This window comes from Pelobates fuscus, chromosome 1, assembly GCF_036172605.1.
Source record: "Pelobates fuscus isolate aPelFus1 chromosome 1, aPelFus1.pri, whole genome shotgun sequence".
Classification (NCBI taxonomy): Eukaryota; Metazoa; Chordata; class Amphibia; order Anura; family Pelobatidae; genus Pelobates; species Pelobates fuscus.
Genome location: NC_086317.1, coordinates 407,640,566 through 407,667,912, shown reverse-complemented (window position 1 = coordinate 407,667,912; position 27,347 = coordinate 407,640,566).

Here is a 27,347-nt window from a genome sequence, read left to right as displayed (position 1 = left end):
AATGCACCAAATGATACCGGAGAAACTGACGGAAGCCAAGCACAGAGAGATGGACACAGGTTTCTTCAGGAAGGAAGAGATTCTTTATTGGATCACCGATCGGGACTCAGAGGGACTAATGTCACCAAAATACAGCAAGTTCTGAGCCCCGGACAATGGTGCAGGCTCCTTATATAGGCACATAACTCCTCCCCTATTAAGCTCCACCCGCACATTCTCTTGACCAATCAAATACAAATAAGAATTAACTTCCTGCTTGACCGCATGGCCTGTCCAGCACAATGGAGGAGTGGAATACTACATCCTGTATTCTTGCACATGCTCCGTACACTACTGATCGTATCTTGCCTCGTGCAACCAACTGATCGATACGTCAGCATATGCACGTACACATGCCACGTGGTAATCTCGGCCTACTAAATTTATTTTTACCGAGATTCCACCACAATATGGGTTAGCTCCTCCCTCCAGCCAATAGGACAGGAAAAACAATTAAAGAATTCAATTATCCCTGAGGTGTAAGAGATCACAGAAGACTAGGTTCCTCAGTCTAGTAGCAAGCTGATCCGACATAATAAAAAATGGGTGGGCAACGCAAATGCTGCCATGAATAATAGCCAGGAAAAGAAAATTACGGTAAGTATGAATACATTTTCCCTATTCCTTGCTAATTATGGCAGCATTTAACATATGGGGAATACCAAAGCAGTAAATACCACAGGGAGGGAATATATGCTCAGAAATATTTATTTGCTTTGAGAAGAACAAGAATTTAGGACCGAAAGGCCAAATTGCAGATTAGAATCCGAAGAAACATCCAGTTTGTAATGACTAATAAACATCCTTATAGAAGACCAATTAGCAGCTCTGCAAATGCTCTCTGGTGATACTCCAGACTCTGCAGCCCATGAAGTGGCAATCGATCTGGTAGAGTGTGCCCTTATATTCTTTGGAACAGGAACTCCTCGGACCTTATAAGCCCTTAAAATAATGGAGACAGTCCAGGAACGGAGAGTAGAAACAGAGGCCGCTTCGCCCTTACGGGAGCCCCAAGGGACAATGAAGAGTTGAGGAGACTTCCTCCATGCCTTAGTCCGTTGAATGTAAATCAAAAGACACCTCTTAAGGTCCAGCATGTGACACTTTTCTTCCATCTTGTTCGACGGATTCTGAAAGTAGACAGGAAGAACAATCTCTTGGTTCCGGTGGAAAGGAGAGACCACCTTAGGCAGAAATTCTGGTCTGGGACAGCGAACGACCTTGTCATGATAGAAAGTGGTATAAGGTTCTTCTACCGAAAGACCTCTTATGTCCGCCATTCTTCTAGCTGAAACCAATGCCAATAGAAGCAGGGTCTTTTGAGTCAGGGATAACATAGGGATTTCGTCCAATGGTTCGAAAGGTTGTTCCATCAAGGTCTGTAGGACCAAAGGTAAATCCCAGGGACACTTGAATGCCCGGATCGGTGGTCTGATCCTAAGAACTGCTTTCATAAAGCTAATTACAATGGGGTTTACAGCCCATCTGACACCAGACATGGCAGAGATAGCAGAACAATGAACCTTGAGAGTGTTCAGACTTAGACCTCTATCCAACCCGTCCTGTAAGAATTCTAAAACCTGAGAAATAGAAGGTGACTTTAAATCCTTCACATCTTCATGCAGCCATTCCGCGAAGGCCTCCCATATCTTATAGTACGTAGAAGAGGTAGAAATTTTCCTGGAACGCAACAAGGTGGAAACAACATCTTCAGGAAAACCCTGTTCGCTTAAGGATTTCCTTTCAAGAGCCATGCATGAAGACGCAGCTTGTGTGGCTCCGGGTGTACTAGAGGTCCTTGGGACAGAAGATTCCGGAAGACTGGAATTTCCCATGGTGTGTCTATCAACAGACTCTTCAAGAAGGGAAACCATGGACGACGGGGCCAGAATGGGATGATAGCTATTATCTTGCATTGTTCTTTGGAGATTTTCTTCAGGAGGGCTGGAATGAGCTGGATCGGAGGGAATACATATGCCAGCTGAAACGGCCATCTTGATGAAAGGGCGTCTTGAGCATATGCCAGAGGGTGAAATCTCCTTGTCAAGAAGATGAGTATTCTGAGCAGGAGCCATTAAATCCACCTGTGGGAGCCCCCACTTCATTACCAGTTGTTGGAAGGCCAAATCGGATAGCTTTAATTCCGTCTCCTTCACTTGATGTCTGCTCAGGAAGTCCGCAATCGTATTCTCCTTCCCGGGAAGGTATAGGGCAGAGAGCCCGGCTAGAGTTCTCTGTGCCCAACTCATGATTGGCTTGATCTCCTTCATCAGTGCATAACTTCTGGTACCTCCCTGATGGTTGATGTATGCAACAGCAGCCCTGTTGTCTATCCTCAGTTTCACCCATTGATTCTGAATGAGAGGCTTGAAGTGTAGAAGGGCCAGGAAGGTTGCTCTCAATTCCTTTATATTGGAAGGAAGATGACGGGTGTGCAGGGGCCATAGAGCCTGAACAAAATGGTCTTTCAGATGAGCACCCCAACCATCCTGACTGGCATCCGTGGTGATTATCATCCAGTTCACCTCCCTCAGAGGGAAACCCTTGGATAGGTTTTCCCAAGAAAGCCACCAGTTTAGGGACAACTTTATGTGATCCGGGATGGACATCTTCATTTCCCATTCCTGTGAGCCTGAATCGAACTTCTGAAGGAAGTATTCTTGTAGAGGGCGGAGGTTCCACTGACCCCATCTCACTAGGCCAATCGTGGAGGAAAGGGAACCTATGATTCTCATACATTTTCTTGCTGTAGTCGTCTTTTCGATTTGAAATTCTCAAATGCGTGACAGTATACTCAGTTTTCCGCCGTGGGCCATACACTACTGCTGACATGGTGTCGAATTCCGCTCCAAAAAAACACCAGCCTTCTGGCAGGCAGAAGTTGACTCTTCTGGTAGTTGATTAACCAGCCAAAGCGTTCTAGTGTCTGGAGTACCTTCAGTCTATGTTTTAGCAAAACCTCTCATGTTGGAGCGACTATCAGGATATGGTCGAGGTAATGGAATACTGCTATTCCCTTCTTTCTGAGTAATGCGATAACCATCACCAGGATCTTTGAAAAGGTCCTTGGGGCTGTGCTGATTCCAAATGGTAAAGCCTGGAACTGGAAATGTAGATTGTTTACGCAGAATTTGAGGAACCTCTGGTGATGAAGAGCTATTGGCACATGGAAGTGAGCGTCCTTCAGATCTACTGAAATTAGCCAATCTCCTTGACGTACCCCCGGTATGATAGAGCAAAGAGATTCCATCCTGAATTTTCTCACCCTCAAGTGAATATTGAGGTGATGTAAGTCCAGAATGGGTCTCCACTTTCCTCCAGGTTTCTTCACTAGGAAGAGAGGGGAATAGAAGCCCTGAAACATTTGTCTGTCTGGAACAGAAACAATCACCCTTTGATGTAGAAGATCTCCAGTATACTGAATTAACGCTTCTCTTTTTTGTGAATTCAGGGGCAAACTGGTCCTTATAAATCTTGATCGGGGAATGTCCATAAACTCCAGAGAATAGCCTTCTGTAATTATGGACTTCACCCATTTGTATGGGATCTCTGCCCAAACCCTTTGGAAATGCATAAGTCTTCCTCCTACCAAAGGTGATTGGGCATAGTAACCTTCAGAATTGCTTGGAAGGACGAAAGGAAGAGGTGTTAGGCTTTCCTCTGGTGGACTTGTTGGTTTGACCACTTCTCCAGGAGTTAGGTCTGTAGTATTCACGACCTGGCCTATAAGCCTTACTGTCTCTATAGGAAGGGTGTTCCCTATATGAACGACGTTCAAGTGGAGGTCTTCTTGGACATCTATCTTGCGGAAGCAGAACCTGCTTGACATCGAGTGCTCTCTTGATGGCTTCTTCAAGGGGTTTCCCAAACAATACCTCACCCGAAAAAGGAAGGGAACATAAGTTATGCTTTGAGGCCATATCAGCCCCCCATGATCTGAGCCACAGTGCACGTCTGGCTGCAACCGAGAATGCCATAACCTTCGACATGACTTTAACCCCTTAACACCGCAGCCAAATGTACAAGTTGTGAACGAAACAAAATGTAAACAAAACCTGGCATTTGCGCTATATGTCTGTCAAACCGTAATTCACCTCTTTCATATTAAATGCACCCCCCCTTATTATATATCATTTTATTCAGGGGAAACAGGGCTTTCATTTAATATCAAATATTTAGCTATGAAACATAATTTAATATGAAAAACATGGGAGAAAATAAGATTTTTTTTATTTTTTTAGTTCTACATGACATTTTAACTGTCAATGTCATAATACTGTTTGCTTTTACTGCAATAAAATACACATATTTGTATTCAGCAAAGTCTCATGTGTAAAACAGTACCCCCTATGTACAGGTTTTATGGTGTTTTGGGAAGTTACAGGGTCAAATATAGCGTGTTACATTTGAAATTGAAATTCGCCAGATTGGTTACGTTGCCTTTGAGACTGTATAGAGGCCCAGGAAATAAATTTACACCCATAATGGCATACCATTTGCAATAGTAGATGACCCAAGGTATTGCAAATGGGGTATGTCCAGTCTTTTTTAGTAGCCATTTGGTCACAAACACTGGCCAAAGTTAGCGTTAGTATTTGTTTGTGTGTGAAAAATTCAAAAAACGCCAATTTTGGCCAGTGTTTGACTAAGTGGCTACTAAAAAAGACTGGACATACCCCATTTGCAATACCTTGGGTTGTCTACTATTGCAAATAGTATGCCATCATAGGGGTAATTTTCATTCTTGGGCTACCATAGGGTCATAAAGGCAACGTAAGCAATCTGGCGAATTTTAATGTGAAAAAAATGAAACACAAGCCTTATATTTGACGCTGTAATTTTTGAAAACACCATAAAACCTGTACATGAGGGGTACTGTTGTACTCGGGAGACTTCGCTGAACACAAATATTTGTGTTTCAAAACAGTAAAAAGTATTGCAGCAGTAATATCGTCCGTGTAAGTGCTGTTTGTGTGTGAAAAATGCAAAAAACGTCACTTTTACTGGCGATATCATCGTTGTTATACATTTTACTGTTTTGAAACACTAATATTTGGGTTCAGCGAAGTCTCCCGAGTAAAACAGTACCCCCCATGTACAGGTTTTATGGTGTCTTAGAAAGTTATAGGGTTAAATATAGTGCTAGCAAATTAAATTCCTTATACTTTCGGTATGGGTTGTCAGGCAGGTCCCGCTAATTGTAATTAATTAGGATACCTAATTATGTAAAATTATTACATAAATATATGTGTAGAATTAATATATGTATATATATACATATGTGTATATATACGTATATATATATATATTTTTTAAATATTTTTATTTATATATAGGTATATATATAGTGATATATACGTATATATTTATGTATATAGATATATATATTATTTCGTTCTACGTGTATTTTGATATAAATATATATATATATTAATATCACAATACAGTTAGAACGAAATAAAACACATCTATATATTTTTTAATATTTTATTTTTTATTATTTTTGTATTTAATTTTTTTACGTATTTACATATTTATTTATTTTATATTATTTATAAATATATATATAACAATAATTATATATATATTTAATCAGTATCAGTCTACGTGTAATTTGATATTAATATATATATATAATTATATATATATTAATATTAAAATACACCTAGACGGTGTATGTGTGTGTGTGTATATGTGTATATATATACTTAGATCACATATATATAATATATATATATGATCTAAGTATATATATATATATATTTTTTACACTTTTAACATTATTTAATTTGATTTTCAGCCAGCAGGGGGACCAACTGTCATTACAGTTGGTCCCCCTGCTGGCAATGCCTGAGCCAGCTATACCAGCCATGTGATTGTGAGGTCCTCGCAAGGACCTCACTCTCACATGACCGGGAGGGACCGGAGGAGGAAGATCTGCCGCGGGGGGGCTCCCTGGGAGTCCCCCCAACCGCGATCGCCGGCGTGGGACCACCGGCGACCGGGTAAGTTAAAAAAAAACGGCGGGCGTATATTTACGTCCTGCGGCATTTAGAGCCGCTTTTAAAAGGACGTAAATATACGCCCGGCGGACTTAAAGGGTTAATCATATCCGTAGAGGCTTCTAAGAGCCATTCACTGGCTAGTCTGACTTCCCTTAAGGAATCTGCAATGTGTTGTCTTCTGACCCCTTTGTCCAAATCCTCTTCTATGTCCAGGATCCATACTCTCATAGCTCTGGACATAGCAGAAATAGAAACTGCAGGGTGACATCCAGTACCAGCTGCTAAAAAACATTTTGAAATGTCAGCATCAATTCTTTTCTCCATAGGGTCTCTCAGCGAAGCATTGGAATCTATTGGAAGAATAGAATGTTTAGCCACCTTAATAACTGAGGCATCAACCTTTGGGTTAGAAGTCCAAAGTCTGGAATCCTCCTCACGTATGGGGTATAATTTTGGCAGACGGTTTTGCAGAGAAAGTCTCTTTTCTGGAGTCTTCCATTCATTACTTATAAGATCCTTAATGGACCTGTGTACCAGAAATGAAGGTTTCCTTTTACTGAGATCCCCGAAGTGTTTGTCCGCTGCTGAGGTTTCTAGCACCTCGTCAGGTAATTCCAGTGTTCTTCTCACGAGAGAGATCAAACGCTCTATTGCTTTAGAGTCTAGGGGGCAGGAGTATTCCTCATCACTGGAAGACATCTGTTCAAAGTTCAGGGAACCTGAATCCTGTCTGAAATCTTCGTCTGAAGAATCGTGATTGTCATGGGGATATTCACATCTAGGACATAGGCATGTGCATGGGGAAAATTTTCGGTTCGGCATTCCGAAATTCTGGATTTTCGCTATTCGGGAATTCGGCACTTCAAGACTTCGGAACTTCGGCAACTTCGGCACTTCAGCACTTCGGAAACTTCGGCACTTCGACACTTCGGAAATTCGGCAACTTCGGAATTTCGGCACTTCAGCACTTCGGAACTTCGGCACTTCTGCACTTCAGCACTTTGGAAATTCGGCAACTTCGGCAACTTCGGCACTTCGGAATTTCGGAACTTCGGCATTTCTGAATTTCGGGACTTCGGCACCTGGGGACTTCTCTTGCAGCCGCTTGGTAGATAACTCCCTAATTCCCACGGTATTAGGGAGTTATCTACCAAAAGGCTGAAAGATCTAAATTGGTCTTTCAGCCAAATTTACTAATACTAAGTTAACAGGGGCCTGTCTAGTAAACAGTGAGCACCCCCCGGCTCCCACCCCTGAGCGGTAGGTGGGGGCCCTAAGGTAAAATGATGGGGGGACGTATTGTCCTCCCCCTGGCACCCGCCTCTGAGCGGCGGGTGGGGGCCCTAAATCAGAATAAGGGGGACCTAATCTCCTCCCACCTGGCCCCCAACCCTGAGCAGTGGGTGGGGGCCCTAAATTATAATAAGGGGGGACCTAATGTCCTCCCCCCGGCCCCACCCCTGAGCGGTCAGTGGGGGCCCTACAGTAAAATAAGGGGGGGACCTAAGGTCCTCCCCCCTGGCCCCCACCCCTGAGCGGTGGGTGGGGGCCCTAAATATTAATAAGGGGGGGACCTAATGTCCTCCCCCTGGCCCCCACCCTTGAGCGGCGGGTGGAGGCCCTAAATTGTAATAAGGGGGGACCTAATGTCCTCCCCCCTGGCCCCCACCCCTGAGCGGCGGGTGGGGGCCCTAAATTGTAATAAAGGGGGGGGGATCTAGTGTCCTCCCCCTGGCCCCCACCCCTCAGCGGTGGGTGGGGGCCCTAAATACTAATAAGGGGGGGACCTAAGGTCCTCCCCCCTGGCCCCCACCCCTGAGCGGCGGGTGGGGGCCCTAAAATAAATGTCCCCCCCAGGTGACTAGGGGTCCCCAAACCCCTAGTCACCCCCTCCCCCCAATAAAAATTATCCCCCTACCTACCCACACTCCCCTCCTCCTGCTCACCTCGGTTCCTTCTAACTATATAGCATGCTCTCCCAGCTGTTTAGAACCATAGCCAATCACCTCCCCATTCCCTTCACATGCTATCAGCTGCTGCAGTTATACTATTAACTCTATCTGCTATCACATACAACTCCCTCTGCTAGTTCTTGTCTCATCTCCCCAGTGTAACCTTTATATTGTAAGCTCACAGGCAGGGTCCTCTACCTGTTGTATCGGTCTGTTCTTATTGTGTTTGTCTTTTTCTCTATTGTACAGCGCTGCAGAATTTGTTGGTGCTTTATAAATGCCAGTAATAAATAAATAAATAAAAATTAAGGTGGCAGCTCACGTGAAGATCACAGAGGAAATCACAAGAGGAAACCACAAAGCAGACAAAGCTGCCAAGCAAGCAGTATTCCAACTTCATCCTTTTACAGGTAATACCTTTTTACAGGTTGTCCTTCCAGAAAAGACTATTAACTACAATATATTGTTGAACCTGCAGAAGCAAGCAAGCAAAGAAGAACAAGATCTCTGGAGGACTCAAGATGCAGAACCTAATGATGACAAGATGTGGAGAAATGGTAAAAGACTGTGTTTACCACAAGCATTGTACCCTATGATGGCTCAAGTAGCCCATGGACCCACACATGTATCCAAGATGAACATGAACTGTATAGTGAATACCCATTGGGTTTCACCTGGGTTTACTGTTGCAGCAGCTAAGCATACCCGAGCTTGCATGATTTGTGCTAGGAATAACCCCGGACAGGCTGTCAAAACACCATGTAAACATATCCCAAGTCCACTTTACCCGTTTCAGAGACTGCAGATAGACTATATTCAACTGCCTAAGGTTGGAGTGTATGAATATGTGTTGGTGTGCATTGATCTCTTTTCAGTTTGGCCTGAGGCCTACCCAGTGTCGAAAGCAACAACAAAGGTCACAGCAAGCAAGCTTCTGAAGAAACTAGTATGTAGATTCGGGATATAATGAAGGCACTAGGGATCAGTCAGGCCTTCCATACCCCAGAGTAGTGGGAAGGTAGAAAGGGCAAATGGCACCCTAAAGAATAAAATTGCAAAAGCCATGCAAAAGATAGGGAAGCCTTGGACTGAATGCCTTCCCCTAGCACTCTTCTCTATTAGATTCAGCCCTCAGCCAAGAAATGGCCTATCCCCTTTTGAGATTTTGTTTGGATGTGCCCCCACAGGACTCTATTTCCCCCAGACACTCCAATTACAACATAGTAACATGACCTCCTATGTCCAGGCCCTCCATTAGAAGTTAGGACAGGTGCATAAACATGTTTTTGATTCTATTCCAGATCCAGACTCCAGTTCTACCACTCATAAACTACAACCTAGAGATTGTGTAGTAATAAAAAGACATGTGAGAAAAGGGCTTGAGCCAAGATTTGATGTTCCCTTCCAAGTGTTGCTAATCAGAGCCACTTCGATGAAACTAGAAGGAAAAGCCAGTCACTGTAAACAAGTCACCCCAAATGATCCACCGACATGAAGCTGTTCATATCCTTTACCATTGTATGCTCTGTTCAGATATGCTACTCTGACTTGAGACCTGAAGATAATAATGCATGACAGGGAAATATATGGATACAGATAGCAAAGGCTTTTAATCTACCCTCCTTTTGCCTCAACCCTCTCCTCAGTACTGAGAGCGCCATACAATCTTGTCTTATAGCTGTCCCAACCCCCATCTCACTCTTGGAGAAGTACCTACATACCCATAGACCCCATAAAACTCTACAAATAAATTATAATGCTTTCAACCCACTGGTAGGCAAGCCCCTCCTAGTCCTGAAGACAATTACTGTGACAGCCGCTGAACTATGTTGGTATTTTTCATGTAATTGTTCTAGAGACCCTAATACTAAATCCCTGTTTTGCCCCACATGGTGGGAAAATACCACAAATTGTAGAGCCCTGAGCACCACGATGAAATGTATCCAAACTAACCAAGTTATGAGTTATCATCACTATGTCTATCTCCCTAAAGGATGGACTTTCTCCTGTGGAAATGTTACTTATGCTTAGGTCCCAGGTAACATTTGATTGCCCTCTGCTGTTTTCCAAAATTCTTTTCAGCATTGCAATAGTGGAATTCCACTGCATGCTGACATCTTGTTGCAGATGGTGTGTGAGAAGCCCTATTTGCTCTTGTGCCTGCCTCAATAAAACTGTATGTGAACTTGCACATGCAGTAGGGAATGGTATGTAGAGTAATATACTTTTAACGCAATTGAACATCTGCTTTAAATAACTCACTAGACATAGAGTTACTAGCAATGTTTATCTCAAGTCTTAATTGGAGATACAAAGTTGTCATGAAATGCATAATCAACAGATTCCATCATAAGTAAAAACACCAAGAACTCCCATGAAGAAAAGCACCTATAGTAGTGCACACATCACATAAAACATAAAAACTGATAAAGCCCGTCAGACCAGTTCACAATATCTGTTTCATCTTTGCCTAGCCTTTATCAAGGGAACATGATCTTCCAATTTTTTACATTTTGATTTACGTGGTGATTATCAGTGGACATTTTCATTTAATTTATTTGCTTTACTGCAGTCTTAGCACTAAATCCACTACATCATACATTTCTCAGACAGCCAATTGAGGTACTTCTGCTTTAAAGGGACACTCCATTACTGCCCAAATACACATGTTTTTTTCATTGTGGTTATATCTAAAAACAGTTTGCAAAAACTGCAATTCTATTGTTTGCTGTCTTTGCAAGTCATCCCCCTCTACCCTAGCCCAGACTTTCTGGGGCTGCCCAATCACAGACTTTTCAATACAGCTCAATGAGAAGTCTTTGCAAGGCCAATTACAGGAGTAAATTCACCGGTTGTCTGACTGACAGCCAAGCAATATAACAAGATTAATTTGTGAATGTGCCATTTTCTATTGAAACCTGCAAAGATGTAAAATGACAAAAAAAATGACACACTCTTTACACATAAAGCATTTAAACAAGCTACAGAACTTTAGGGGCCGGAGTGCCCATTAAGACTTTAATTTTTTTTTTTTATTCTTTATTTTTTTGTGCAAATATATGACATCGTTGCAAACATAGCCACAACAACTATTGCTCGCAGGTATAACAGACATTCGGAACAATCGTCGCATTTAGTAACGTTGCACTTTTTATAATGCATTTAACTTTATAAGAAACAATAGTGGTAACATCCGTGTGCCCTCTGTGGGTATGAGTAGAGTGCAGTGCTGCGGTCTAGTCTATGTGTCCGCCCTTGAGGGTTTTGCCCCGTGACGATAGCCCGTGTGGGTATATTAGCGTGGTCCTTCGTGTGATATGGTATTCGCATGTGGCTATGTGGCATGCCTTTGCGGTATGTATCTGCCTCCTATTGTGGGTGTTTATAGTGTAACCATAGCGTTTGGTCTTTGCATACCTTCTAGGCTAAGCGGTTGTGTCTCGTTGGGGTGGTTAGCTCGTGTAAGGTGAGTAGCAAGTTATGCCATACTTAACCCCTTAAGGACCAAACTTCTGGAATTAAAGGGAATCATGACATGTCACACATGTCATGTGTCCTTAAGGGGTTAAACAGAAAGGGGGTGCGTACATACATCGGAAAAAAACACAAGATAAAAAAAAATGAAAAACAAAAGAAAAAACAATGCAGTAGTTTCTGAGTGGACCTGGAGATACTTGGTACACATGACTTGAGTTAGTCTCTAACTTTGTAAAAGTCTCCATATGTGTATATGGTGGAATGGAAAGGAGAGGGGAGTTCCCATGGGCTGGTTGGTCTCCACTTCCTCAAGTGGGCAAGCCGCCATGAGAGGCTTCGGAGGGATTCCGTGGGGAAAATTCTCGGATTTCCCGGTTTATCTAGGATAGTCCCTGTCTAGCTGCCGGTGCTGCTTTCAATATGCCTGTTGATTGCAGGTGTTTTCCAAGCTCTCGTTTATCTTACGCTTTGTATAGAGTCCCGTTGTGGGTGAACAATATGGCTCGAGGAGTGCCCCATTTTTCCAATCCAATTTCCCTGGACCGGAGGTGGTGCAAGAGGGGTTGCAGATTTTTTCGCAAGCCAATGTACTCCTGGTAAGGTCTGGAAATACTGTTACCGATGCCCCTTCGAACAGCAGGGTTTTTTTTCCCTTATTGCAGTCAGAAGCGAGGTCTTGTCAGCCAGAGTCTGAAACCTCAGTATGAGATCTGCTGTCGCTGCCGTAGGTGCTCGTGGTGACTTCGGCAGTCTGAACATCCCATCCAGTTTCATGGACTTTATTTGTTTCGGTGGGAGCAGGACCCCAAGGAAACGCCTGATGTAGTGGGTTAAGTCCGCAAGAACTACCGATTCTGGTATCCCCCTTATTTTAGATTATAGTGTCTCCTCTAGCCTGTCGGTAGTGGTGGTGTGCCATTGGGCTAGATCTGAGATTTGTTGTTCTACCTTGTTTAGCCTAGCGTCGTGGGTGCTTGAGCTGGCTTCTAGCTGTGTGATTTTCGTCATGGCCCCTTCAATGGCCTTCTTGTAATAGGCCATATCTGCCGCCAGATCTTTGCGGAGCTCCCCCAGCATTGCCTTGAGATGGTTGGCCGTGACCTTTGTGCCTTTCTGCTTTCTGGTGGGTGTCTGAGGGATGCTCCCTCTAGGATGTCTGTGACAAATTCCTCTGAGGAATACGAGGAGAAGTCGTCGGTAAGCGCCATTTTGGACCATGCGGCCTGCTGCGTGGTCCGGAGCATTTCGCCAATATCTCTCAAACGAACGGCGAACGCGAAATTCCACAAACGTTTGCGAACCGGGCGAACTGCCATAGACTTCAATGGGCAGGCAAATTTTAAAACCCACAGGGACTCTTTCTGGCCACAATAGTGATGGAAAAGTTGTTTCAAGGGGACTAACACCTGGACTGTGGCATGCCGGAGAGGGATCCATGGCAAACCTCCCATGGAAAATTACACAGTTGATGCAGAGTCTGGTTTTAATCCATAAAGGACATAAATCACCTAACATTCCTAAATCACAATGGATATGGCTTGACACCTGACATATGACATATTGACACCTTGACATATGGATTGACACCTGTCCTCGTTGACCCTGATACACACTGACACAGAGCAGAATAGGGACTGTTCCTCCTACATAGGGTCACTTGGCAGATATGGATTGACACCTGTCCTCAGGGACCCTGATACACACTGACACAGAGCAGAATAGGGACTGTTCCCCCTACATAGGGTCACTTGGCAGATATGGATTGACACCTGTCGTCAGGGACCCTGATACACACTGACACAGAGCAGAATAGGGGCTGTTCCCCCTACATAGGGTCACTTGGCAGATATGGATTGACACCTGTCCTCAGAGACCCTGATACACACTGACACAGAGCAGAATAGGGACTGTTCCCCCTACATAGGGTCACTTGGCAGATATGGATTGACACCTGTCCACAGAGACCCTGATACACACAGACACAGAGCAGAATAGGGACTGTTCCCCCTACATAGGGTCACTTGGCAGATATGGATTGACACCTGTCCTCAGGGACCCTGATACACACTGACACAGAGCAGAATAGGGACTGTTCCCCCTACATAGGGTCACTTGGCAGATATGGATTGACACCTATCCTAAGGATCCCTGATACACACAGACACAGAGCAGAATAGCGACTGTTCCTCCTACATAGGGTCACTTGGCAGATATGGATTGACACCTATCCTAAGGATCCCTGATACACACTGACACGGAGCAGAATAGGGACTGTTCCCCCTACATAGGGTCACTTGGCAGATATGGATTGACACCTGTCCTCAGGGACCCTGATACACACTGACACAGAGCAGAATAGGGACTGTTCCTCCTGCATAGGGTCACTTGGCAGATATGGATTGACACCTGTCCTCAGGGACCCTGATACACACTGACACAGAGCAGAAGAGGGAATGTTCCCCCTACATAGGGTCAATTGGAAGATTTGGAATGACACCTGTCCTCAGGGACCCTGATACACACTGACACAGAGCAGAATAGGGACTGTTCCCCCTACATAGCGAAACTTGGCAGATATGGATTGACACCTATCCTAAGGATCCCTAAAACACACTGACACAGAGCAGAATAGGGACTGTTCCCCCTACATAGGGTCACTTGGCAGATATGGATTGACACCTGTCCTCAGGGACCCTGATACACACTGACACAGAGCAGAATATGGACTGTTCCCCCTACATAGGGTCACTTGGCAGATATGGATTGACACCTGTCCTCAGGGACCCTGATACACACTGACACAGAGCAGAATAGGGACTGTTCCCCCTACATAGGGTCACTTGGCAGATATGGATTGACACCTGTCCACAGAGAACCTGATACACACAGACACAGAGCAGAATAGGGACTGTTCCCCCTACATAGGGTCACTTGGCAGATATTGATTGACACCTGTCCTAAGGGACCCTGATACACACTGACACAGAGCAGAACAGCGACTGTTCCTCCTACATAGGGTCACTTGGCAGATATGGATTGACACCTATCCTAAGGATCCCTGATACACACTGGCATGGAGCAGAATAGGGACTGTTCCCCCTACATAGGGTCACTTGGCAGATATGGATTGACACCTGTCCTCAGGGACCCTGATACACACTGACACAGAGCAGAATAGGGACTGTTCCCCCTACATAGGGTCACTTGGCAGATATGGATTGACACCTGTCGTCAGGGACCCTGATACACACTGACACAGAGCAGAATAGGGGCTGTTCCCCCTACATAGGGTCACTTGGCAGATATGGATTGACACCTGTCCTCAGAGACCCTGATACACACTGACACAGAGCAGAATAGGGACTGTTCCCCCTACATAGGGTCACTTGGCAGATATGGATTGACACCTGTCCACAGAGACCCTGATACACACAGACACAGAGCAGAATAGGGACTGTTCCCCCTACATAGGGTCACTTGGCAGATATGGATTGACACCTGTCCTCAGGGACCCTGATACACACTGACACAGAGCAGAATAGGGACTGTTCCCCCTACATAGGGTCACTTGGCAGATATGGATTGACACCTATCCTAAGGATCCCTGATACACACAGACACAGAGCAGAATAGCGACTGTTCCTCCTACATAGGGTCACTTGGCAGATATGGATTGACACCTATCCTAAGGATCCCTGATACACACTGACACGGAGCAGAATAGGGACTGTTCCCCCTACATAGGGTCACTTGGCAGATATGGATTGACACCTGTCCTCAGGGACCCTGATACACACTGACACAGAGCAGAATAGGGACTGTTCCTCCTGCATAGGGTCACTTGGCAGATATGGATTGACACCTGTCCTCAGGGACCCTGATACACACTGACACAGAGCAGAAGAGGGAATGTTCCCCCTACATAGGGTCAATTGGAAGATTTGGAATGACACCTGTCCTCAGGGACCCTGATACACACTGACACAGAGCAGAATAGGGACTGTTCCCCCTACATAGCGAAACTTGGCAGATATGGATTGACACCTATCCTAAGGATCCCTAAAACACACTGACACAGAGCAGAATAGGGACTGTTCCCCCTACATAGGGTCACTTGGCAGATATGGATTGACACCTGTCCTCAGGGACCCTGATACACACTGACACAGAGCAGAATAGGGACTGTTCCCCCTACATAGGGTCACTTGGCAGATATGGATTGACACCTGTCCTCAGGGACCCTGATACACACTGACACAGAGCAGAATAGGGACTGTTCCCCCTACATAGGGTCACTTGGCAGATATGGATTGACACCTGTCCACAGAGAACCTGATACACACAGACACAGAGCAGAATAGGGACTGTTCCCCCTACATAGGGTCACTTGGCAGATATTGATTGACACCTGTCCTAAGGGACCCTGATACACACTGACACAGAGCAGAACAGCGACTGTTCCTCCTACATAGGGTCACTTGGCAGATATGGATTGACACCTATCCTAAGGATCCCTGATACACACTGGCATGGAGCAGAATAGGGACTGTTCCCCCTACATAGGGTCACTTGGCAGATATGGATTGACACCTGTCCTCAGGGACCCTGATACACACTGACACAGAGCAGAATAGGGACTGTTCCACCTACATAGGGTCAATTGGAAGATTTGGATTGACACCTGTCCTCAGGGACCCTGATACACACTGACACAGAGCAGAATAGGGACTGTTCCCCCTACATAGGGTCACTTGGCAGATATGGATTGACACCTATCCTAAGGATCCCTGATACACACAGACACAGAGCAGAACAGCGACTGTTCCTCCTACATAGGGTCACTTGGCAGATATTGATTGACACCTATCCTAAGGATCCCTGATACACACTGACACGGAGCAGAATAGGGACTGTTCCCCCTACATAGGGTCACTTGGCAGATATGGATTGACACCTGTCCTCAGGGACCCTGATACACACTGACACAGAGCAGAAGAGGGACTGTTCCCCCTACAAAGCAGCAATGGGTACAACATCATCATCATCAAACCGTACGTCCATGTGTGTAATGCTGCCTGACTGAGACATGTCCCTGTTATCTACATGCTCTGGCAATAATGGTTGCGCATCACTCATTTCTTCAAACGGATGTGTAAATAACTCCTCTGACAGATAAAGTGAAGCGGCTGTGGTGCTAGTGTTGGTAGTGGCGGCAGGTGGGTGAGTGGTAGGCAGGTGGGCGGCAGGTGGGTGAGTGGTATCTTGAGAGGTGCCCGAAGCTAAAAGTTTTTTGGTTTTAAATGCACGCTATTGTGACGCCAGATATGAGTGGCAATGTGCACTGGCAGAGGTTGGCAGAGTACACGCTGTAGGCCTGACACACCCGCTTAAAGACAAGTAACTGCTATTCAATCTATAACAGTGAAAAAAGTTTTTTGGTTTTAAATGCACACTATTGTGACACCAGATATGAGTGGCAATGTGCACTTGCAGAGGTTGGCAGAGTACACGCTGTAGGCCTGACACACCCGCCTGAAGACAAGTAACTTCTATTTAATCTATAACAGTGAAAAACGTTTTTTGGTTTTAAATGCATGCTATTGTGACACCAGATATGAGTGGCACTGTGCACTGGCAGAGGTTGGCAGAGTACACGCTGTAGGCCTGACACACCCGCTTGAAGACAAATAACTGCTATTCAATGTATAACAGTGAAAATTTTTTGGGTTTTTAAATGCAATCTATTGACACCAGATATGAGTGGCAATGTGCAGTGGCAGAGGTTGGCAGAGTACACGCTGTAGGCCTGACACACCCGCTTGAAGACAAATAACTGTTATTCAATCTATAACAGTGAAAAAAGTTTTTGGGTTTTAAATGCACGCTATTGTGACACTAGATATGAGTGGCAATGTGCACTGGCAGAGGTTGGCAGAGTACACGCTGTAGGCCTGACACCCGCTTGAAGACAAGTAACTGCTATTCAATCTATAACAGTGAAAAAAGTTTTTTGGTTTTAAATGCACACTATTATGACACCAGATATGAGTGGCAATGTGCACTGGCAGAGGTTGGCAGAGTACACGCTGTAGGCCTGACACCCGCTTGAAGACAACTAACTGCTATTCAATGTATAACAGTGAAAAAAGTTTTTTTGGTTTTAAATGCACACTATTGTGACACCAGATATGAGTGGCAATGTGCACTTGCAGAGGTTGGCAGAGTACACGCTGTAGGCCTGACACACCCGCCTGAAGACAAGTAATTTCTATTTAATCTATAACAGTGAAAAACTTTTTGGTTTTAAATGCACGCTATTGTGACACCAGATATTAGTGGCAATGTGCACTTGCAGAGGTTGGCAGAGTACACGCTGTAGGCGGGACACCCGCTTGAAGACAAGTAACTGCTATTCAATCTATAACAGTGAAAAAAGTTTTTTGGTTTTAAATGCACGCTATTGTGACACCAGATATGAGTGGCAATGTGCACTTGCAGAGGTTGGCAGAGTACACGCTGTAGGCCTGACACACCCGCTTGAAGACAAATAACTGCTATTCAATTTATAACAGTGAAAAAAGTTTTTTGGTTTTAAATGCACGCTATTGTGACACCAGATATGAGTGGCAATGTGCACTTGCAGAGGTTGGCAGAGTACACACTGTAGGCCTGACACACCCGCTTGAAGACAAGTAACTGCTATTCAATCTATAACAGTGAAAAAAGTTTTTGGTTTTAAATGCACACTATTGTGACACCAGATATGAGTGGCAATGTGCACTTGCAGAGGTTGGCAGAGTACACGCTGTAGGCGGAACACCCGCTTGAAGACAAGTAACTGCTATTCAATCTATAACAGTGAAAAAAGTTTTTTGGTTTTAAATGCACGCTATTGTGACACCAGATATGAGTGGAAAAGTGCACTTGCAGAGGTTGACAGAGTACACGCTGTAGGCCTGACACCCGCTTGAAGACAAGTAACTGCTATTCAATCTATAACAGTGAAAAAAGTTTTTCGGTTTTTAAATGCAATCTATTGTGACAACAGATAAGAGTGGCAATGTGCAGTGGCAGAGGTTGGCAGAGTACACGCTGTAGGCCTGACACCCGCTTGAAGACAACTAACTGCTATTCAATCTATACCAGTGAAAACTTTTTTTGGTTTTAAATGCACGCTATTGTGACACCAGATATGAGTGGCAATGTGCACTGGCAGAGGTTGGCAGAGTACACGCTGTAGGCCTGACACCCGCTTGAAGACAACTAACTGCTATTCAATCTATAACAGTGAAAAAAGTTTTTTGGTTTTAAATGCACACTATTGTGACACCAGATATGAGTGGCAATGTGCACTGGCAGAGGTTGGCAGAGTACATGCTGTAGGCCTGACACACCCGCTTAAAGACAAGTAACTGCTATTCAATCTATAACAGTGAAAAAAGTTTTTGGGTTTTAAATGCACACTATTGTGACACCAGATATTAGTGGCAATGTGCACTTGCAGAGGTTGGCAGAGTACACGCTGTAGGTCTGACACCCGCTTGAAGACAACTAACTGCTATTCAATCTATAACAGTGAAAAAAGTTTTTGGGTTTTAAATGCACGCTATTGTGACACCAGATATGAGTGGCACTGTGCAGTGGCAGAGGTTGGCAGAGTACACGCTGTAGGCCTGACACACACGCTTGAAGACAAATAACTGTTATTCAATCTATAACAGTGAAAAAAGTTTTTGGGTTTTAAATGCACGCTATTGTGACACCAGATATGAGTGGCAATGTGCACTGGCAGAGGTTGGCCGAGTACACAGTGTAGGCCTGACACCCGCTTGAAGACAACTAACTGCTATTCAATCTATAACAGTGAAAAAAGTTTTTTGGTTTTAAATGCACGCTATTGTGACACCAGATATGAATGGCACTGTGCACTTGCAGAGGTTGGCAGAGTACACGCTGTAGGCCTGACACCCGCTTGAAGACAGCTAACTGCTATTCAATCTATAACAGTGAAAAAAGTTTTTTGGTTTTAAATGCACACTATTGTGACACCAGATATGAGTGGCAATGTGCACTTGCAGAGGTTGGCAGAGTACACGCTGTAGGCCTGACACACCCGCCTGAAGACAAGTAACTTCTATTTAATCTATAACAGTGAAAAACGTTTTTTGGTTTTAAATGCATGCTATTGTGACACCAGATATGAGTGGCACTGTGCACTGGCAGAGGTTGGCAGAGTACATGCTGTAGGCCTGACACACCCGCTTGAAGACAAATAACTGCTATTCAATGTATAACAGTGAAAATTTTTTGGGTTTTTAAATGCAATCTATTGTGACACCAGATATGAGTGGCACTGTGCACTGGCAGAGTTTGGCAGAGTACACGCTGTAGGCCTGACACACCCGCTTGAAGACAAATAACTGCTATTCAATTTATAACAGTGAAAAAAGTGTTTTGGTTTTAAATGCACGCTATTGTGACACCAGATATGAGTGGCAATGTGCACTTGCAGAGGTTGGCAGAGTACACGCTGTAGGCCTGACACACCCGCTTGAAGACAAGTAACTGCTATTCAATCTATCTATAACAGTGAAAAAAGTTTTTGGGTTTTAAATGCACGCTATTGTGACACCAGATATGAGTGGCAATGTGCACTTGCAGAGGTTGGCAGAGTACACGCTGTAGGCCGGACACCCGCTTGAAGACAAGTAACTGCTATTCAATCTATAACAGTGAAAAAATTTTTGGTTTTAAATGCACGCTATTGTGACACCAGATATGAGTGGCAATGTGCACTTGCAGAGGTTGGCAGAGTACACGCTGTAGGCCTGACACCCGCTTGAAGACAAGTAACTGCTATTCAATCTATAACAGTGAAAAAGGTTTTTGGGTTTTTAAATGCAATCTATTGTGACACCAGATAAGAGTGGCAATGTGCACTGGCAGAGGTTGGCAGAGTACACGCTGTAGGCCTGACACCCGCTTGAAGACAACTAACTGCTATTCAATCTATAACAGTGAAAAAAGTTTTTGGGTTTTAAATGCACGCTATTGTGACACCAGATATGAGTGGCAATGTGCACTTACAGAGGTTGTCAGAGTACACGCTGTAGGCCTGACACCCGTTTGAAGACAAGTAACTGCTATTCAATCTATAACAGTGTAAAAAGTTTTTGGGTTTTTAAATGCAATCTATTGTGACACCAAATAAGAGTGGCAATGTGCAGTGGCAGAGGTTGGCAGAGTACACGCTGTAGGCCTGACACACCCGCTTGAAGACAACTAACTGCTATTCAATTTCTAACAGTGAAAAAAGTTTTTTGGTTTTAAATGCACACTATTGTGACACCAGATATGAGTGGCAATGTGCACTGGCAGAGGTTGGCAGAGTATACGCTGTATACCTGACACACCCGCCTGAAGACAACTAACTGCTCTTCAATCTATAACAGTGAAAAAAGTTTTTTGGTTTTAAATGCACGCTATTGTGACACCAGATATTAGTGGCAATGTGCACTGGCAGAGGTTGGCAGAGTACACGCTGTAGGCCTGACACACCCGCTTGAAGACAAATAACTGTTATTCAATCTATAACAGTGAAAAAAGTTTTTGGGTTTTAATTGCACGCTATTGTGACACCGGATATGAGTGGCAATGTGCACTGGCAGAGGTTGGCAGAGTACACGGTGTAGGCCTGACACCCGCTTGAAGACAACTAACTGCTATTCAATCTATAACAGTGAAAAAAGTTTTTGGGTTTTAAATGCACACTATTGTGACACCAGATATGAGTGGCAATGTGCACTGGCAGAGGTTGGCAGAGTACATGCTGTAGGCCTGACACACCCGCTTAAAGACAAGTAACTGCTACTCAATGTATAACAGTGAAAAAAGTTTTTTGGTTTTAAATGCACACTATTGTGACACCAGGTATGAGTGGCAATGTGCACTTGCAGAGGTTGGCGGAGTACACGCTGTAGGCCTGACACACCCGCCTGAAGACAGGTAACTTCTATTTAATCTATAACAGTGAAAAACGTTTTTGGTTTTAAATGCACGCTATTGTGACACCAGATATTAGTGGCAATGTGCACTTGCAGAGGTTGGCAGAGTACACGCTGTAGGCCTGACACCCGCTTGAAGACAGCTAACTGCTATTCAATCTATAACAGTGAAAAAAGTTTTTTGGTTTTAAATGCACACTATTGTGACACCAGATATGAGTGGCAATGTGCACTTGCAGAGGTTGGCAGAGTACACGCTGTAGGCCTGACACACCCGCCTGAAGACAAGTAACTTCTATTTAATCTATAACAGTGAAAAACGTTTTTTGGTTTTAAATGCATGCTATTGTGACACCAGATATGAGTGGCACTGTGCACTGGCAGAGGTTGGCAGAGTACATGCTGTAGGCCTGACACACCCGCTTGAAGACAAATAACTGCTATTCAATGTATAACAGTGAAAATTTTTTGGGTTTTTAAATGCAATCTATTGTGACACCAGATATGAGTGGCACTGTGCACTGGCAGAGGTTGGCAGAGTACACGCTGTAGGCCTGACACACCCGCTTGAAGACAAATAACTGCTATTCAATTTATAACAGTGAAAAAAGTGTTTTGGTTTTAAATGCACGCTATTGTGACACCAGATATGAGTGGCAATGTGCACTTGCAGAGGTTGGCAGAGTACACGCTGTAGGCCTGACACACCCGCTTGAAGACAAGTAACTGCTATTCAATCTATCTATAACAGTGAAAAAAGTTTTTGGGTTTTAAATGCACGCTATTGTGACACCAGATATGAGTGGCAATGTGCACTTGCAGAGGTTGGCAGAGTACACGCTGTAGGCCGGACACCCGCTTGAAGACAAGTAACTGCTATTCAATCTATAACAGTGAAAAAATTTTTGGTTTTAAATGCACGCTATTGTGACACCAGATATGAGTGGCAATGTGCACTTGCAGAGGTTGGCAGAGTACACGCTGTAGGCCTGACACCCGCTTGAAGACAAGTAACTGCTATTCAATCTATAACAGTGAAAAAGGTTTTTGGGTTTTTAAATGCAATCTATTGTGACACCAGATAAGAGTGGCAATGTGCACTGGCAGAGGTTGGCAGAGTACACGCTGTAGGCCTGACACCCGCTTGAAGACAACTAACTGCTATTCAATCTATAACAGTGAAAAAAGTTTTTGGGTTTTAAATGCACGCTATTGTGACACCAGATATGAGTGGCAATGTGCACTTACAGAGGTTGTCAGAGTACACGCTGTAGGCCTGACACCCGTTTGAAGACAAGTAACTGCTATTCAATCTATAACAGTGTAAAAAGTTTTTGGGTTTTTAAATGCAATCTATTGTGACACCAAATAAGAGTGGCAATGTGCAGTGGCAGAGGTTGGCAGAGTACACGCTGTAGGCCTGACACACCCGCTTGAAGACAACTAACTGCTATTCAATTTATAACAGTGAAAAAAGTTTTTTGGTTTTAAATGCACACTATTGTGACACCAGATATGAGTGGCAATGTGCACTGGCAGAGGTTGGCAGAGTATACGCTGTAGACCTGACACACCCGCCTGAAGACAACTAACTGCTCTTCAATCTATAACAGTGAAAAAAGTTTTTTGGTTTTAAATGCACGCTATTGTGACACCAGATATTAGTGGCAATGTGCACTGGCAGAGGTTGGCAGAGTACACGCTGTAGGCCTGACACACCCGCTTGAAGACAAATAACTGTTATTCAATCTATAACAGTGAAAAAAGTTTTTGGGTTTTAATTGCACGCTATTGTGACACCGGATATGAGTGGCAATGTGCACTGGCAGAGGTTGGCAGAGTACACGGTGTAGGCCTGACACCCGCTTGAAGACAACTAACTGCTATTCAATCTATAACAGTGAAAAAAGTTTTTGGGTTTTAAATGCACACTATTGTGACACCAGATATGAGTGGCAATGTGCACTGGCAGAGGTTGGCAGAGTACATGCTGTAGGCCTGACACACCCGCTTAAAGACAAGTAACTGCTACTCAATGTATAACAGTGAAAAAAGTTTTTTGGTTTTAAATGCACACTATTGTGACACCAGGTATGAGTGGCAATGTGCACTTGCAGAGGTTGGCGGAGTACACGCTGTAGGCCTGACACACCCGCCTGAAGACAGGTAACTTCTATTTAATCTATAACAGTGAAAAACGTTTTTGGTTTTAAATGCACGCTATTGTGACACCAGATATTAGTGGCAATGTGCACTTGCAGAGGTTGGCAGAGTACACGCTGTAGGTCTGATACCCGCTTGAAGACAACTAACTGCTATTCAATCTATAACAGTGAAAAACGTTTTTGGGATTTAAATGCACGCTATTGTGACACCAGATATGAGTGGCACTGTGCAGTGGCAGAGGTTGGCAGAGTATACGCTGTAGACCTGACACCCGCTTGAAGACAGCTAACTGCTATTCAATCTATAACAGTAAAAAACGTTTTTGGGTTTTTAAATGCAATCTTTTGCGACACCAGATATGAGTGGCAATGTGCAGTGGCAGAGGTTGGCAGAGTAAACGCTGTAGGCCTGACACACCCGCTTGAAGACAACTAACTGCTCTTCAATGTATAACAGTGGAAAACGTTTTTTGGTTTTAAATGCACGCTATTGTGACACCAGATATGAGTGGCACTGTGCACTGCAGAGGTTGGCAGAGTACACACTGTAGGCCTGACACACCCGCTTGAAGACAAATAACTGTTATTCAATCTATAACAGTGAAAAAAGTTTTTGGGTTTTAAATGCACGCTATTGTGACACCAGATATGAGTGGCAATGTGCACTGGCAGAGGTTGGCAGAGTACACGGTGTAGGCCTGACACCCGCTTGAAGACAATTAACTGCTATTCAATGTATAACAGTGAAAACGTTTTTTGGTTTTAAATGCACACTATTGTGACACCAGATGTGAGTGGCAATGTGCAGTGGCAGAGGTTGGCAGAGTACACGCTGTAGGCCTGACACACCTGCTTGAAGACAACTAACTGCTCTTCAATGTATAACAGTGGAAAAAGTTTTTTGGTTTTAAATGCACGCTATTGTGACACCAGATATGAGTGGCACTGTGCACTGGCAGAGGTTGGCAGAGTACACGCTGTAGGCCTGACACACCCGCTTGAAGACAAATAACTGTTATTCAATCTATAACAGTGAAAAAAGTTTTTGGGTTTTAAATGCACGCTATTGTGACACCAGATATGAGTGGCACTGTGCACTGGCAGAGGTTGGCAGAGTACACACTGTAGGCCTGACACACCCGCTTGAAGACAAATAACTGTTATTCAATCTATAACAGTGAAAAAAGTTTTTGGGTTTTAAATGCACGCTATTGTGACACCAGATATGAGTGGCACTGTGCACCGGCAGAGGTTGGCAGAGTACACGCTGTAGGCCTGACACACCCGCTTGAAGACAAATAACTGTTATTCAATCTATAACAGTGAAAAAAGTTTTTGGGTTTTAAATGCACGCTATTGTGACACCAGATATGAGTGGCAGTGTGCACTGGCAGAGGTTGGCAGAGTACACAGTGTAGGCCTGACACCCGCTTGAAGACAATTAACTGCTATTCAATCTATAACAGTGAAAAAAGTTTTTGGGTTTTAAATGCACACTATTGTGACACCAGATATGAGTGGCAATGTGCACTGGCAGAGGTTGGCAGAGTACATGCTGTAGGCCTGACACACCCGCTTAAAGACAAGTAACTGCTATCCAATCTATAACAGTGTAAAAAGTTTTTTGGTTTTAAATGCACACTATTGTGACACCAGATATGAGTGGCAATGTGCACTTGCAGAGGTTGGCAGAGTACACGCTGTAGGCCTGACACACCCGCCTGAAGACTGGTAACTTCTATTTAATCTATAACAGTGAAAAACGTTTTTGGTTTTAAATGCACGCTATTGTGACACCAGATATGAGTGGCAATGTGCACCGGCAGAGGTTGGCAGAGTATACGCTGTAGACCTGACACACCCGCCTGAAGACAAGTAACTGCTATTCAATCTATAACAGTGAAAAAAGTTTTTGGGTTTTAAATGCACGCTATTGTGACACCAGATATGAGTGGCACTGTGCACTGGCAGAGGTTGGCAGAGTACACGCTGTAGGCCTGACACACCCGCTTGAAGACAAATAACTGCTATTCAATCTATCTATAACAGTGAAAAAAGTTTTTGGGTTTTAAATGCACGCTATTGTGACACCAGATATGAGTGGCAATGTGCACTTGCTGAGGTTGGCAGAGTACACGCTGTAGGCCGGACACCCGCTTGAAGACAAGTAACTGCTATTCAATCTATAACAGTGAAAAAAGTTTTTTGGTTTTAAATGCACGCTATTGTGACACCAGATATGAGTGGCAATGTGCACTTGCAGAGGTTGGCAGAGTACACGCTGTAGGCCTGACACCCGCTTGAAGACAAGTAACTGCTATTCAATCTATAACAGTGAAAAAAGTTTTTGGGTTTTTAAATGCAATCTATTGTGACACCAGATAAGAGTGGCAATGTGCACTGGCAGAGGTTGGCAGAGTACACGCTGTAGGCCTGACACCCGCTTGAAGACAACTAACTGCTATTCAATCTATAACAGTGAAAAAAGATTTTGGGTTTTAAATGCACGCTATTGTGACACCAGATATGAGTGGCAATGTGCACTTGCAGAGGTTGTCAGAGTACACGCTGTAGGCCTGACACCCGTTTGAAGACAAGTAACTGCTATTCAATCTATAACAGTGTAAAAAGTTTTTGGGATTTTAAATGCAATCTATTGTGACACCAGATAAGAGTGGCAATGTGCAGTGGCAGAGGTTGGCAGAGTACACGCTGTAGGCCTGACACACCCGCTTGAAGACAACTAACTGCTATTCAATTTATAACAGTGAAAAAAGTTTTTTGGTTTTAAATGCACACTATTGTGACACCAGATATGAGTGGCAATGTGCACTGGCAGAGGTTGGCAGAGTATACGCTGTAGACCTGACACACCCGCCTGAAGACAAGTAACTGCTATTCAATCTATAACAGTGAAAAAAGTTTTTTGGTTTTAAATGCACGCTATTGTGACACCAGATATGAATGGCACTGTGCACTTGCAGAGGTTGGCAGAGTACACGCTGTAGGCCTGACACCCGCTTGAAGACAGCTAACTGCTATTCAATCTATAACAGTGAAAAACGTTTTTGGGTTTTTAAATGCAATCTTTTGCGACACCAGATATGAGTGGCAATGTGCAGTGGCAGAGGTTGGCAGAGTACACGCTGTAGGCCTGACACACCCGCTTGAAGACAACTAACTGCTCTTCAATGTATAACAGTGGAAAATGTTTTTTGGTTTTAAATGCATGCTATTGTGACACCAGATATGAGTGGCACTGTGCACTGGCAGAGGTTGGCAGAGTACACGCTGTAGGCCTGACACACCCGCTTGAAGACAACTAACTGCTATTCAATCTATAACAGTGAAAAAAGTTTTTTGGTTTTAAATGCACACTATTGTGACACCAGATATGAGTGGCAATGTGCACTGGCAGAGGTTGGCAGAGTACATGCTGTAGGTCTGATACCCGCTTGAAGACAACTAACTGCTATTCAATCTATAACAGTGAAAAAAGTTTTTGGCGATTTAAATGCACGCTATTGTGACACCAGATATGAGTGGCACTGTGCACTGGCAGAGGTTGGCAGAGTATACGCTGTAGACCTGACACACCCGCCTGAAGACAAGTAACTGCTATTTAATCTATAACAGTGAAAAAAGTTTTTTGGTTTTAAATGCACGCTATTGTGACACCAGATATTAGTGGCAATGTGCACTTGC